The following is a 15,356-nucleotide window of genomic DNA, read 5'->3' as shown; positions in this document are numbered from 1 at the left end:
TGATCCATGATCCAGTTCGGGTCTTGGTCCTTTTCCCCAGGCTAATTTAAGCTCACCTGAGCAGACAGCCTTTCTCTCTGCCTGGGACATACATACAAAGTTGGTCTGTGAAGAGAGAAAGGTTGGTAAAAGCTGTTTATGTAGAGACTGACAAGCGGTAGGCTTGTTCAGCCTGGTAGTGAGGGCCTGCAGATTGTATAGTTAGAGCTGAGCCACGGCTAGGATTTGTGTTTTGTTATTTTTTGTCCTTTATTTGTTTTCTAGAAGACTGTACAGCACCTGTATATGGACTTGTATATAACACAAATAAACACAGCACTGTTTGTCACTTCATCACTGGATTTGGTATCTGTGCCTGAGAAACTGCTCATTCCAGGGAGCTTTGTACCTGCTACCTGTCCCCCAGGTTACAGCGGGTATTGGCGAGTATTGGTGGGTATTGCAGAGTATTGGCAGGGTTTTGCAGAGTATTGGCAGGGTATAATGAATTGCAGGGTGTTGGGTATTGCAGATTATTGGCAGGTATTGCAGAGTATTGGCAGGGATCTGCAGAGTATTGGCAGGGAATTGAGGGGTTAAATTTGGTGAGCAGAGATGTGGGCACTGCAGTTGCAGCCCACAGCGCTTCTGACACCGATCTCTCCCCTCTCACTGTACCGATCGGTACAGAGAGAGGGGAAGGAGGAACCGGCATCCTAACATGACGCCGGTTTGTTTACAAGTGATCGCTCCGTCATTTGATGGAGCAATCGCGTGGTAAATGGCCGCGATGAGTGCCCGTTTACCGTGATCCGTGATGCGCCGGGTCCTGTGGAGCCGGCGGCCATGGATGCTCTCGAGTGCGCGCCCCAGGGGGCGCGCGAGAGCGGAATTCTAGGAGGACGCCATATGAAGGAAAAAAAGTAATTTAAAAGTACTCGCGGCTATAATGAATTGTCGGTCCCGGCAATACAGATAAAAGTCATTGAAAAAACGGCATGGGATTCCCCCCAGTCCATTACCAGGCCCTTTGGGTCTAGTATGAATATTAAGGGGAATCCCTTAATATTGGCTGGATTGACAAACCTTCATTAATGAGGCATTAACCACACTGGTATAACCATACAATTTTCTAAAACACATATGTTGACTTCACCACAAAAAAATTGTGACTGTTGCTACAATTGTGCTTTTTGTAATTGAGAAATGTATGTCAGATATTTATGCAGTGTGATCTCTGCAGGACTCTGAAACTTTTTATCAGCAACTAATAGTTCGCTCATTATTTCTCTTTAATAAAGGATTAGTCTGAATCCATAAGTCCGGGATTTAGTGCAATAATTATACTAATAACATTCTAAACTCAAAATAGCTAGGACTTAGCAAAGCTGGGTCACCTAGCATTACTAAAGACAGCCAATCTAAAATAAATAAGAGTAAAAAATAATATAGATATTAAGATCAACTTAAGGAAAAAATTGAAAACCAGTTACCCTGAAACCAGAAACTGGTTAGATCATTATGAGACAATAATTAATACAATTCTAAACTATGCCCCCTGTGGGTTATAAAACTTAATTTAGTGTATGCCTATTCCCTATTCCCATAGGTTGTTATTGGAAACTGATATGAATAGACAAGTTAGGCATATAACTCACTGGAAGGTGTCATTAAAAATCAGTGTGTCCCTGGATGTTATAAAAGTTTATCTAGAAACCATGTGACAATAAAGCAGGGTGTGTCCCTATATATCTCTCTATCATTGTTGCATGAAATTATGAACTGCATGTATAACAGGACATGACACACGTGGATAAGAGGAAAGAAAGGTTTATGCTCTGTGCATTAGTGCCAGTTGAATGAGTCACATTAACTCTTCTAGATATAAACCTTCTGTGAACAAAGCCTCCTCCCTTACTTCACATAAATATACCATTCATCAAGTATACATTAGGACATTGAGGGGAAAAAAACGTACACATCATTGTTTTACAATAATGTTACTGGTTCAAACTATTCTTAATTGCAGTTAGCCTGAAAACGTACATCATCCATCCTTACAAGTTCATTGAATATACTGTACATGCTATGTTTTTTATTTATGCCCAGAGGCATTATTGCTTATCTTTCTACCAATAAAGTGTGCATGACCAGACACAAGGGAGCATGTAGGAAGGAATGTGCTGGGGAAAGCCTGCTGGTACACCGCAAGCCTTCCCATCTGGATTTAAAGAGCTGCTCACACAGGTTGTGGTAAGAGAAGAGGACACACTTTGCAGCAGGTTTCTCAGGATTCTGTTTGGTGGTTCCCAGGCAGTTCAGGTATGTATTTCAGGTTTTATACTCCAGGTTTGACACATTTTTCACACATTAGGGCCAATTACGTTATTCCACTGCTGGTTGCCCATTACGTCTATGGGTTCTTAACAGATTGAGGTGTTTGTTTTTAATTGGCTTATTTCAGTGGCAAGTCTCCTCATCTGTTCTCACGCAGCCTATCCTTTCTCTTGTTCAATATATTTATTGAGTTTTCACAAAGAAAAACAAAGAGACATAATGCATGGATACATAGCATAGATCAGAATGTAGTACAATATAATAGTATGGACAAAACATCTTACAGCTATGTTTACATTATGTGCTTAATAAGTAATAGGTGTATGAATAAAGACAATAATAAAATAGTCAAACTGAATAAAATTGTCTAGATGTAAGGTTAGCATAGTAAAAAAAAGGAAAAAGAGTAAGTATCCTTATTACCTACAATGTATATATAAAAGAAAATTACAAAAGGGGGAGAAAGAGGAGGCAGGGAGGCATCCTGGCTCGTGACAGTCATGTATAATTAATTGGATGATTACAGTATAAGCCTAGTGTGGTAGTAATAAGGATTGGTCAAAATCGGTGGGGAAGCAGTATTTAATCCATGGTTGCCAAACCCTACTGTCTATCGTTTCTCATGCAATTTACATTACTCATGCAGTTTACGATTTTATTTCTTACGCAATTTATGTTTTCATGCAACTTGCAGTTTGGTTTCTCTTAGCTTACTTTTTTTATGCAATTCACGTTTCTCACACAGCTTACGTTTCTCTTACATGCTTACGTTCCTCAGGCAGTTAAGTTCCTCCCGCAGCTTACTTTTCTCATGTCAGCTTACATTCTTGTGACGGTTTACATTTCTCACGCAGGTTTTTTCCATTCATGTTTTCTCCAAGTTTGTCTGTTTTGTATCACATCTTCACGTTAGTTCATGGTGGCTCCACTGCACTTTTACCTATAATGTTTTTAGGTTCACATGGATTCATTTGGTCGTTTTTAATTGGCCTGGTTGGTGGCAAGTCTCCTCATCAGTGGCACATACGTTACATCTCATTTCTGTTTCTTAGTTTAACATGTTACCACTTATATATTGGTAGCCTGACACGTTTTCAGGTTTCCAGGTCCTAAGTTTACATTTTTTTATTTGCCTGGTAACTCGGCCTGGTAATTTCTCAAGACTGGCATGTTTCAGTCCCGTTTCTTGTTTTTCTTTATTGTCGGGGGGGGGGGGGGGGCGCGGTTGGTCACAGGTAAGTCATGGGGTCGGTTGTTATGTCCTTATTTATGTCAAGTTTATTTTTTTGGTTATGCAGGTCATGTCGCAGGCTGCAGATATTGGGGATTTCGCTTCCATTCCTTCTCCGGCTAGGGGGTCGGAGCACGGTAGCTCACCCTCTCTCAGAACCTGGACTATCCCAAGGCTGATGGCAGAACTACAACACATGGGGATTGCTTTCCCGGCTTTGGATCGGAAAGCCCAGCTATTTAGGTTGCTGTTCCCTAATGCATCAGACACGAGTGCAGAGCAAGTTACTCTGCGGACTGTGGTTTCCTCTCTGTCCCAGATCCACACTACCCTAAGTTCCCTGGCTATGTCCTGCCAAGAGTTGCGTAATAGGGTGGAGGTTTTGCAGAGTCAGCCGAATTCAGCTCCTGGAGCTGGTACCGGCCCTGGGGCTTCAGCGGATTCTGGGACCCCCTCAGTACCTAGGCCTGTACCAGGAGGCCCAAGTAATAACGTGTGTGCCCCCCCATTACCCCGGAACATTTTATCCCTGGTAACATTAAGAAGGAAATCCTGAAAGGCAAGGATGTTAACCTGGCATCCCTGTTAATTGCTGCCTATGACGTAGCGGACAACAGGCCCTATGCTTGCAGGGATGTTTCAGTGGTGGTTAAGACCAGGGATCACAGGCTTAATCACAAGTTGTTCACCCCTGAGTTTGTCCTGGCCTTTAGTCTCTACAGAGACATTATTTGCTCTGTGAGTCCGCTTAGAAGGGAAGAGTTGGACCTGTTCCTCTACACGTCATTGATTTAGGCTATAAGTATGGGGAGTCCAACTTCTATGATTTTCCACAAAGGCTGCAGCCCATTTTGCTCAATTCCAAGTGTTGACGGCTTGGAGCAACATAGATCCCAAATTGTTTTGCTGGCATTTTGCCAGGCTCAGGTCTCCGGTGTGCGCGACTTATCAGTCATCTACGCACACGGCGTACTGGTGCCCCAATTCAGAGGTTCCTGCACTACCGAGCATGTCCAGGGGTCAGGTGTTTCTCTCCCATCCTCAGGTCATCCGGCACCCTTGGATAAGTTAAGCCATCCTAATAATTTTCTGGGAAAATCCCAGATTTGCAACAATTACAACCTTGGGGTATGCAATTACAGTCAATGCCGTGTTGCATATCTGTACCGGTGTTTCAGGGCTCACCCCAAGTCAGCTTGTTCGCTTAGGCAGAACAAAGCCTCGTGACTAAGCTGCATCAACGTGCCTTTTTTTGCAGGAATGTTTAGCCGCCCATCCGTCACCTTCTTTGAGTGTTTTTTTGGTGAAGGGTTTCACGGAGGGGTTCCACACAGGGTTTGTTTCCCTGACGTCAGATTGTTTTGAGTGTGAAAACCTCAGGTCATCTTCCGTACATACGGAAGCTGTGGATTTGTTACTGCAGTCAGAACTTGAAAAGGGGTTTGTCATCGGGCCATTAACTACACCACCTTTGGCCTGGTTTTGGAGGGTCAACCCCCTGGGGCTTGTTAGAGGGAAGTTTTCCAATAAACCACGTTTAATCTATGACTTATCTGCTCATCATTGTCCACACATAGCTAGCCTCAACTCTTTGATTCCTTCAAATTTTCTCTCAAATATACTTTGGTGAAGCAGGAAATTCAGTCCATCAGTGGGGTTGGTCATCATAGGCCCTTGGTTGTCCAAAGCAGACATTGCGGACGCTTTTAAGCTTCTGACAATTCTACCTTCTCTCTGGCAGTGCCATGGTATCAGATGGAAAGGTGTTTACTATTTTGCCACCAAGCTTACATTTGGGTCCAAAAGTAGCCCTTGGTTGTTCATCTCTTTTGCTCAGACTCTTAGCTGGATCCTTACTCGCAGGGAGAATTGTCACAAGGTGATTTCATTATTTAGATGATTTTCTCTTCATTGAAGGTTGTGATCAGGTCCCCTCTGACCTGCAGAAGCTCATCTCAGTTTTTTCCTGCACTCAATGTCCTGCTAGCAGTCAAACAAATGGAGGGGCCAGTTACCAGACTAACGTTCCTGGGTATCACGCTTGATACGCAGTCCATGCAGTCCTACAGACAAGCTTGTGAGGATCAGAAATCGCATTCATGCGTTTACAGTCTCCCGAGTCTGTACCAGGGTTGAATTACAATCACTACTGGGAATGTTACATTTTGCTATGAGGATCATTCCCCAGGGGAGTGCTTTCATTTCTAGATTGTTATCATTGTTGCCTTCAGCCCCCAACTCTGATTCTTGGGTTTTCCTGGATCCTTTCTGACCTTCAGATGTGGGATGAGTTCCTCCAGCATTGGAATGTGGTCACAATGTTTATCCCGAAAGAGTCTATATCTTCGCCTCAAATTTCCACAGACTCAGCGGCCACCAAAGGCTGTGTGGCCATTTTTGTCTCACACTGGCTGGTAGGGTCTTGGTCAGATGAGGATTTGGCAATTCCTCGGTTCACTGAGACATCAGCATTGTTCAAAGTTTATCCCATGGTGGCAGCTGCTCAGGTGTGTGGGGCATCTTTGGCCAGGACAGACAGTGTTTTTTTCTACAAATAATCAAGCGACCTCTGAAATTATCAATAGTGGCAGATCCAGATCCTTGCTGATCATGAGTTTTATGCGTAGGCTGGTTTGATTGTCCCTCCATTTCAACTTTCATATACATTGTAGGTTTGTCAATGGTGTAGATAATGTAGCGGCCAATGCACTGTCCCGGTTTAACTTACCACTGTTTTTCCAGTAGGTCCTGGACGCAGACACCTGTGCCACGCCTTCTCCATGGTTCCAGCAATTAGTGATGGATTAGATTCCCATTGGGCTGATGCAGCAGATTTGATCAATAAGTCTTTATCGTTGAATACCAGGAAGGCTTATGCCACAGCTTGGAAGGTTTTTAAGGTCTTCCGGGCAAGATATCCTAGCCTTGACAGTTATAAAAGCCAGCATCTACTAGTTTTTACAGATTTTTGCCACTCTCAACTTAACCTGGCCCATAGCACCATCAGGACATATCTGGCAGGGATTCAGCATTCCATGTTTTTACAAGACCCCAATAGGCCCTCTATTTTTTCGGCTCACCTTAATAGGGCCATCCTCAAAGGGATCCAGAAGAGTGGCCCTCCTGCAATGCTCAGCAGGCTTCCCATCACGGGGCATATTTTTTGAGACATGTCCGACATACTCACAAGATCTCCTTTTGGGTTGTTACCTAGCTTGGTGCTCAAGGCAGCGATATATATCTGGCCTTTTACGGTTTCTTGAGGCCAGGGGAATTTACGCATTCTGGCACAGGGTCTTACATAGTTTCGGCCAATCAGCTGGTTAGGCACCCCGGCAATTTCTGTTTGCATCTGCATGTGTGCAAGATGCAGCAAACAGTAGGCAGCATGGGCATTAGGTTTTATTGAGACTGGGAAGGTATGGTGCCTGGTTTCGGTTTTAGACTAGCTTGTTAGTGCTATGTCCGATAAGCCCAGGGATAGTCCTCTGTTGCTTTTCCCTTGTGCTCCCCTCTCCACAGCTCAATTCGTATTTCATTGCCGCATCCTTTTGGCCAATTTGGGTCTGGACCCTAAAGCATACTCTGGCCATTCATTCTTTCGTGCCAAGGGCTTCCTGCTCATATTATAAAAAAATTAGGCGGGTGGAGGTGGTCAGCATGTTTCTCAAGGTATATTCCATATCCACTTTTGGAGATTGTCATGGTTATGCAGTGATCTTCCTGTGTTTGCTTACCTCCCCTCATGTCTTCAGACTAAGAGGCCAGCCACTTTTTATAACCTCTCCTCTAAGCATGGCTCCACCCCAGGCCCTATCAGGGAGCCCTATATTAACCTGTGCACTGCAGGCCATCTGTGCTGATCAACCATTGTGTATTCCTTTGTGTGTTAGCTTCCTGTTACCTGCCGTGTGCTCTTCTACTGTTTAACGTTACCGACTTTGGCGTGTTTTGACTATCCCTGTTTGCCTGTGATCCTGACCTTTTGGCGTGTTCCCGACTATTCTTGTCTGCTTGTGGCCCCGACCTTGGCTTTGTCCCTCACAATCCCTATCCTCCTGTTGCCTACTGTGGGTGTGAGCTGGGGGTCGCAACCTGGAGCCAGTTGCAGCCAAGTCCATCCTCACCACCAGAGGCGCTGGTGAACACCTGCTGGCTCTTAGACTCCGCGCCCCAGGGAATCTTACGCTCTAACCCCAGTGGGATCTGTCCCCCGTCTGCAGCAGTCAGCCGTAGGGTCCACACCCTTGCGGTGCACTTCTGATCCTACGGTGTGCATCTGTCACCTTGCCTCAAGGTGACTTGACAGAGATGTCTCAAGCGTTTGTCAATTTGGCTGAATTCGTTTGTAATAAATCTTTTGTTAAGCTTTCATCCTACTGTGTTATTTTTTGCCCCCTTTTAGGCATACTGACCACATGACTCCGGCACACCTCAGGTCAATGTTCTCTGTTTCTCTATGTTCTTTCCTATACTATCCACAGATTGACTCAGAGTACAAGTGTTTTTGTAGGCGGAGTCAGACTGCAAAAAAACTTCCTTCGCCTCCTCCCTTTGTGGTCGTAGGCTCTCGTATCCCAGCCACTCATTCCCTTTTTCTTTTACTTTTCATTTCATACTTTTCATTTCATACTTGGGAATGCCCTCTTTTAGGCCTACTGACCACGTGACTCCGGCACACCTCAGGTCAATGTTCTCTGTTTCTCTTTGTTCTTTTCTATACTATCCACATATTGACTCTGAGTACAAATACCATAGTTGATTTTACTAAATCACAATAGGGTGGAGTTACTAAAACTGGAGAGTGCAGAATCTGGTGCAGCTGTTTATGGTGGGCAATCAGCTCATAACGTCAGCTTGTTTAAACTTTGACAAAAAAAACTGGAAGCTGATTGGTTTTTATGCAGAACTGCACCAGATTTTGCACCATCCAATTTTATTAAATCGGCCCTGAAGTGTGTTCCTGCTTTCTTATTGCCAAAAATCCCTACACATCTAAACTGGGAAAAAAATGTTTTGGTATTTTTTGGCAAGTGTGGGATTTTGGCACCATTTGATAGAATGTTTGATAATATATAATTTGCACTTTCTGCTAGCTAGGTTTGTAGAATAAGCAACAAACGGAAAATGTTATACTTACTTGACAGTAATTTTCCTTTCCTGATGCAAAGCATGACAGCATACACGCCTCTCGCCCTATCAGGACTGGTTATACTATATTTAAATAAGTCGCCTCCCCCTAAGCAAAATTATCGTAACTATACTCAAATACAGAACGCGCAAGGGAGGGACCTGTATGCTGTCATGCTTTGCATCAGGAAAGGAAAATTACCATCAGGCAAGTATAACATTTTCAGTTTTCCTGACATAAAGCATGACAGCATACACAAATAGGATGTAGCACGCCCACAAAACCTATAAGGGAGGGCCATGCTGAAACATTTGAATCAATATATCATTAGATTAGAAGTGAAGTCAATTCCCCTGCTTCCAGTGTTGCCTGATTGACTTTGCAATAGGCAAAAAAAAATGGTTTGTAGTATATGAACCTGGTTGGTATCCTGTAAAATTCTGGACCTCTGAATTTTGCCCATGAGCATACCATTCATCTGATAAAGTGAGCTCTGCACTAGATTGATGCATTTATCTTCCTTCTATAAGCCCCTTAGGCTACTCTGACCCGAGATAATGCTATTGTCTTAGCGGACAGTGTAAGTCTTCTTCTGATACTGCCAGGCCTGAAGAGGCCACTGTCTGACCTTCTAGAGAAGGACCACTTCCATATATTACTTCCACATAGAGTTCATTACTCCAGCTTGTGGTGACGCTGACATTTTATAGTTTGGACATGCCGGAAGGGTGATGTCTTGACCCAGAAGCCACGATGTAGACCCTCGTCCGGTGTTGGTGAAGAAGAAACCAGAGCCATTTTGTTTGATTATGGTAGCAATAAGGTAGTTTACTGCTTGACGCTTGGATCTCTGAAAGAGTTCTCAAAGACATGATATCCTTAAGAAATACTACTTTAGTGTCACTAAACCCATTGAGGTAGTCTTGTTCAGAAGAATGACCCTGGTTGCAGTCGGGAGCAGAGAATTCATCCTGAAATTCTGCAAGATTTTTCATGTTCTAGTATACCTGGAGTTTGCCGCAGGTTCCCCTGGCTTCCACAAGGTTTCAAATAATGAAGGTGACATCCTGCAATGAGCCTTTCTAACTTGGTCTCCCAGTTGCTAGATGTAACGTGGCTGAATTTGGATACACTTGGCCATGCTGTGTAAGGTCTGAGATCTCAGGAAGAATAAAATGGGAGGAACTTGGGCCAAAGACTGTACTTTGAGGACACCATGGCCTGTAAGTCCATCAGATCATTGCCCTTATCCCAGCTGTATGACTATGGATCCTGGTTGAACTAGACGGAATTGTGTCCTTTTTCAACCTGCCCAACCATGCACTATGATCCTGATAAGGAGCTTAGAGATCACGAGTCTGGTGGCTATACAGGCTAACCTGCTGACCCAACTGGATGTTATTAGATCCACTGCTTCCACTTCTGGGAAGCTCCTCTTGCAGGAATGACTTCCATTCTTGACCATTGAGTTTATTGCCAAGTTGAGACCACTTGTTGGTCTAAGGATTCAACCTTGACATCCAAGGCTTCGTATTATACTGTATCTGACAGGAATTTCTGGGACACCAGAACACAGAGCGATGAGATGAGACAGGTTCTACCATTGGCAACCCTAAATAGGAGATCCCTCTTGCCATGACGGAGATTACCTATAGCCATCTGTTTGGAGCATACCTGAGGCCTCCTAGGCTGTGTTGCACAAATGACTTCCCCACTTGGGATTCACTGTACCCCTGCTGTTAGACACTTCGTCCTCCACTGGCCTATGTCATTGACTTGAGCTAGGAGGTCACCGAGGTGAATAGACCTTAAAGATTCTTAAGTCTGGACGTTTATTAAAGTTGATAAGATTAACTATCCTTAGCCACCATCAACGGGACTAATCTCATATGTGGGGTTATCTTCTCTGAAATAGGAGGCAAAATCTTTCATTACCTTAGAAGGCCAGTTTATGATGTTCTCAATCTTCTTGACTATTTGAGACCATGGGATACAAACAGATGGGACAGAGCTAGGACTTGCCTCCACACAAGTCCTAATACTGTCACCCTCCGTGTGAGCAACCCTACAGTATTCTCCTGAACGTCTAACATGTCATTATTCTAATGAGATTAATTGGCCTTCCCTCTGAATCAGGGTTTGCCAGGACCTGGCAGGATGTTGAGCCACCTGCATCTGTTGTCCACATAAGGAACATGATGCCCTTGCTTCTGCAAGACGACCAGTACTGGACGCAATGTTCTGGAAAAATGTGGAAAGGTCAATGGTTGCTGAACGAGCCCAAAGTGAAATTCTCAGAAGCCTGGGTGTAGTAAAATGTGCATGTACACATCAGCTAGATCTAGAGAAAATGTAGCTGTTTTATCTGATAGTTTCAGTGATTGTTCTCAATGACTCCCTATGACGTTTTGGATCTTGCTCCTTTGTTACACATCTTGCCTGAATCTGCTTTCTGCCTGAAATCAATTGACCGATTGTTACTGCTGGACAAGATTTGGTAACATTTGCTTAAAGCCTTGATTGCTCTAAAGAACCATAGTGGGAATTAGAGGAGTTGAAAGAGTGGGAAGAAATTATATTGACTTCCTTACTGCAACAGAGTGCAACTCGCCAGCACACCTGGAATCTTCTGTTGTTGTCCCAAGGTTTTGTTGCAGACAGATCACAACACAAAGACAAGTGCTGCACAGGCTCCATCGATCCTGAGTCTCCTGCCCAAATTTGCATTACATTTCTGCAATATAACACCTATTGGGCACATTCGAGTGAAAAGGAACTTTGCTGCTTCTCGCGAGGAGCAGACTTGAGCTTAGGCGATTAAAGATGATCATGGGTCCTCCAATCTTTTCTCTAGCTCACCTAGGCCCCATCACTAACTCTTTGTTCTGGGCCTAGGTGACTAGCCTAAGGGATTAGTCCCTGATCTGGACATCACTGATTCCATCTTAAATCATATTCCAATCGACTTAGAAGAGGGATACGCCATCAGTGGGTTAAGCCAAAAAGCTTTACTAACCCCACAGAATAGTAGGAGGAACAGCCTGCTGCATACATAGGGGTTGCACTGCCTCACTGGACCAAACACCACAGAGGCATGTTACTGGCCAAGTTTGCCCTCATCTTGTCTGCTGAGAACCAAATAGCCTTGGCTACCGAAGTGGACTCCAACACAGGCCATACCATACTCCTTAATGGTAGTCTAAATCTTAATTTCCAAATCTAAATTGTTGTTTTCATTTCTCTGCGAAGGTTATCACATCATCCACTGGCAGACTGGCACTTTTGGCTAGTCTGAAGATTACTTGGTTTGGCCAACTGCCTCTGTAGTAAGAGTTGGGCTTTACAGAGGGGATCTTGCATCCTCTGCTTGTATGAAGACACATCTGGCCAATCTTTTGAATGCTCTTTGGCCTGCTGTTTTTTTGTTGTTTTGTTTTTAAGGCAGGAGGTACCCTTTAAACAGACTCTGCTGTTTGTTTAGCTAAGTACCTGAGCCTTACTGACTAGAGGTCCACCCAGTCAGTTTTCACTTGAGTGAACACACCTGCCATTGTGTTTTACTGCTGCCTGGTATGCAACTTGGCATAGCATCTTGCCGGGCACGTCAGTGAACCACACTCCTCATTCTGCCAAGGATGGGTCTTTATTATGGTTTCTTTTAGCCTGCCCCTTCTGGCAGCACTTTGAACGTATAGCAGTTTTAGAGCCAAACAGGACCTGTCACTGTTGGAAGAACAAGTTGCCGTTTTTTCTTTGGAGAGTGGTGCTGGTATTTTAAGGGCTGGAGAGTTTTACAATTCATACTGGCCAAGCACTCTTTTTATATATGAAACCATACCTACCTGACCCTCACCTTATTGATCGTGGCTGGTCTCTGTGTAAGCTTATGGCTCAAGATATGAGCTGCAGGTTTATGGTCATAATAAATAGCTGGAAGTACTGGCTAGGACATAGACTTAAAGTGGAAGTAAACCCATGGATTTAAACAGTTAAAAAAAAGGCATGCCGGGAATGCTAACTGCACATTGGCTGTGCTCTCAGCCAAATTATCAAACCATCCAATGGCTGGTGTCATAACGAATCACATGTGCAGCACCATAGCAGTTGAAGATTAAACGGAGGCAAAGATGGCAGCTTCCTTGGCTGAAAACGATAGGGGAGTTTACTTCCACTTAAATATAATATCAGTGGCCAGCCACATTTGCCATTTGCAGACATTGAAGCAGCAAATGGATCTATATGATGTGAGCAAGGGTTAAACCCTTTGACAGAAGAAATTACAGATAGTAGTGTACTAAACCAAATTACTTAAAGCACTGTAACCTAAGCAGAACACTGAAATTTTGCATTTATACATAATAAATAGGTTAATGCATAGCAACACATTGCACCCAAAGCAGACCTTACAACGCATAGCAGCAACACAATGCATAGCAGTGGCAACCATACTGAAGCATCATTTTGTCGTCATAAGCAGCACAATGAAGGGTTAATATACCTGGCAGGATCACCTACACTAGGCAACTGCCCTGTAAAGATTAAAAAACAGCAAATCCAAGCATCAGAGCACTGATACAGTAATCCAAAACCTGCAAAGCCAGGCATTGCTGAGTTAATAGGAACGACTCAACTTTGCAGCAAACACCTGTATATCAGTTCATGCATTGATAGTCCTACAGACAAATTAAACCTGTGAGGCAAATTAAACAGACAGAACTATGCACAGCAGTTTAACCTACTTTGGCAGCTTGTATATTAACAACATAATGATTCAGACACACCATGACAGCCCATGGAAAGATTACATGTTCTGCGCAAAACCCTTCTCTGACTGGCTTTAATGGGTGGATGGGAGAGGCTCCATACCTGACAGGTGGACAGCAATCTATTCCTAGGCAGCCTGGAGCTCCCAGCCACTGCTACAGTGGGCCAGAAGCTACCCCAATATCATCTCGCTGCTCCCTGCCGACTGAAAGCCGTGTCCATCCACAGGAAACAGACAAGGAGCCATCTTGGAAGGAGGCAGCCCTGACCCCATAAACACTTCCAGCATCTTTGCAAGGGAAACCAACAAATTCAAAGCCAAACTAACAAATTTGTGTTTGTGGGGCCACAACTCACCAGCGAGGAGAGACTGGATCAAACCCAACTAACCACAAAACAGAACTGTTTTACCTGCATCCAGGGACCAGTGTCCCAGCCCCCCAGTATCTGGACCTGGGGGGGGGTCTCCCTCGTATGGAAGTTTTACAACCGAACAGAGGGGCTTCGTCACAGGAAAGAGGCTGAACCTGTACGGCTGGCCAGATGAATCCGGCAGATGAGGGCAAAAATAAAAATCTTCATTGATTCACAGTTATAACCAGTTGAGCGTTTGAGGGAAAAAAAGAGAATGCCGCCTAGGGGGAGGCGACTTATTTAAATATAGTATAACCTGTCCTGATTGGGCGAGAGGTGGAGCCTATCCCATTTGTGTGTGCTGTCATGTTTTTTGGCAGGAAAAACCCATATTGGCAAGGTACCTATTCGGTGTGGTAGCCTGTTAATGTATTCAGTGTTATTTTTCTTTCAGCAATGATGTACAGACAAAGACTTGGCAGCATAAGACTTACTGCAGCATGGATTGTACTGGAATGATAATGACTTGGTAAAACAAGTAGATATATTGCTTGCTGGCATTACAAGTCCCTTGCATAATAATCTGGCACCTGTTCTCCAAGTTAGAGCCTCAAAAATGTGCAGCACACCACTTGACCATACCACCAAAGAGAAGAATTTCCTGAATGTGTGGACTCAACAAACAACCAACTGATAAAATTAGTACAACTTTATTGGTGTCACATTAAAAAATCAATAAAATGAGGCATCAGCTGACCATATGCCAAAGGCTCTAATACCATTGTATTCAAAGACATACTGATGTAAATGGCATAATCTTCAACATTTTATTATAGGTGTCTAGTTTCCTGATGCATTTCAAGTTTCTCTCCTCCTCAGAGGCAACAGCTGAACAATATCGATGAGAGAGCAATGACAGCCAGCCTGCATTTTAACCGCAACCCACCCTGTGCGATCCTCTGGTGGTCAGGCCCAGTAAGAGAAAGGGGAACACGAATGCATGCAAAGACCCATAGGGCAGCAGAAACACTTAATAACCACAGCAGGGGAGTCTGTCCTGGGGCATGGCTTGCTACAACAGATTATTATTATTATTATTATTATTATTATTATTATAACAGATTACTTATATCAGAAAATATAACATTTTTATCAATATCTGTAATGTTTATATTTTCTGATATAAATGTATGTAAAGACAAATAGATTAACATATCTATGTTGATTGCATCGTTATGTATTTACATTAATTCTATTATATATGGTACACTCATCAACACTCTATTTGTACATCTGTGCTATCCTCAAGGCCCTGACCAACCGGAATCACCCGCGAAATGCATAGGAAATTTCTGTATAACCTTCTGCGAACTAGCACATCCCTGAACTCAAATTGAATCGTTAAAAGTGTAATGTATCTTACATTTTGTTTTTTAGAAAATAAAAATGTGTTTATTTTTGTATAATTATATTGCCTTTCAATTTTTTGTACTCCTCTGAGACACAATTAGAGTCCCACTTTGTTCTCTTATTTTTTTTTAAATATATTTATCTATATCT

Source organism: Lithobates pipiens, unplaced genomic scaffold (assembly GCF_037356315.1).
Source record: "Lithobates pipiens isolate NorthernLeopardFrog02 unplaced genomic scaffold, aLitPip1_a1.2 Scaffold_25, whole genome shotgun sequence".
Lineage (NCBI taxonomy): Eukaryota > Metazoa > Chordata > Amphibia > Anura > Ranidae > Lithobates > Lithobates pipiens.
The sequence above is the reverse complement of the archived record's forward strand: the minus strand, read 5'-3'. Positions refer to the sequence as shown.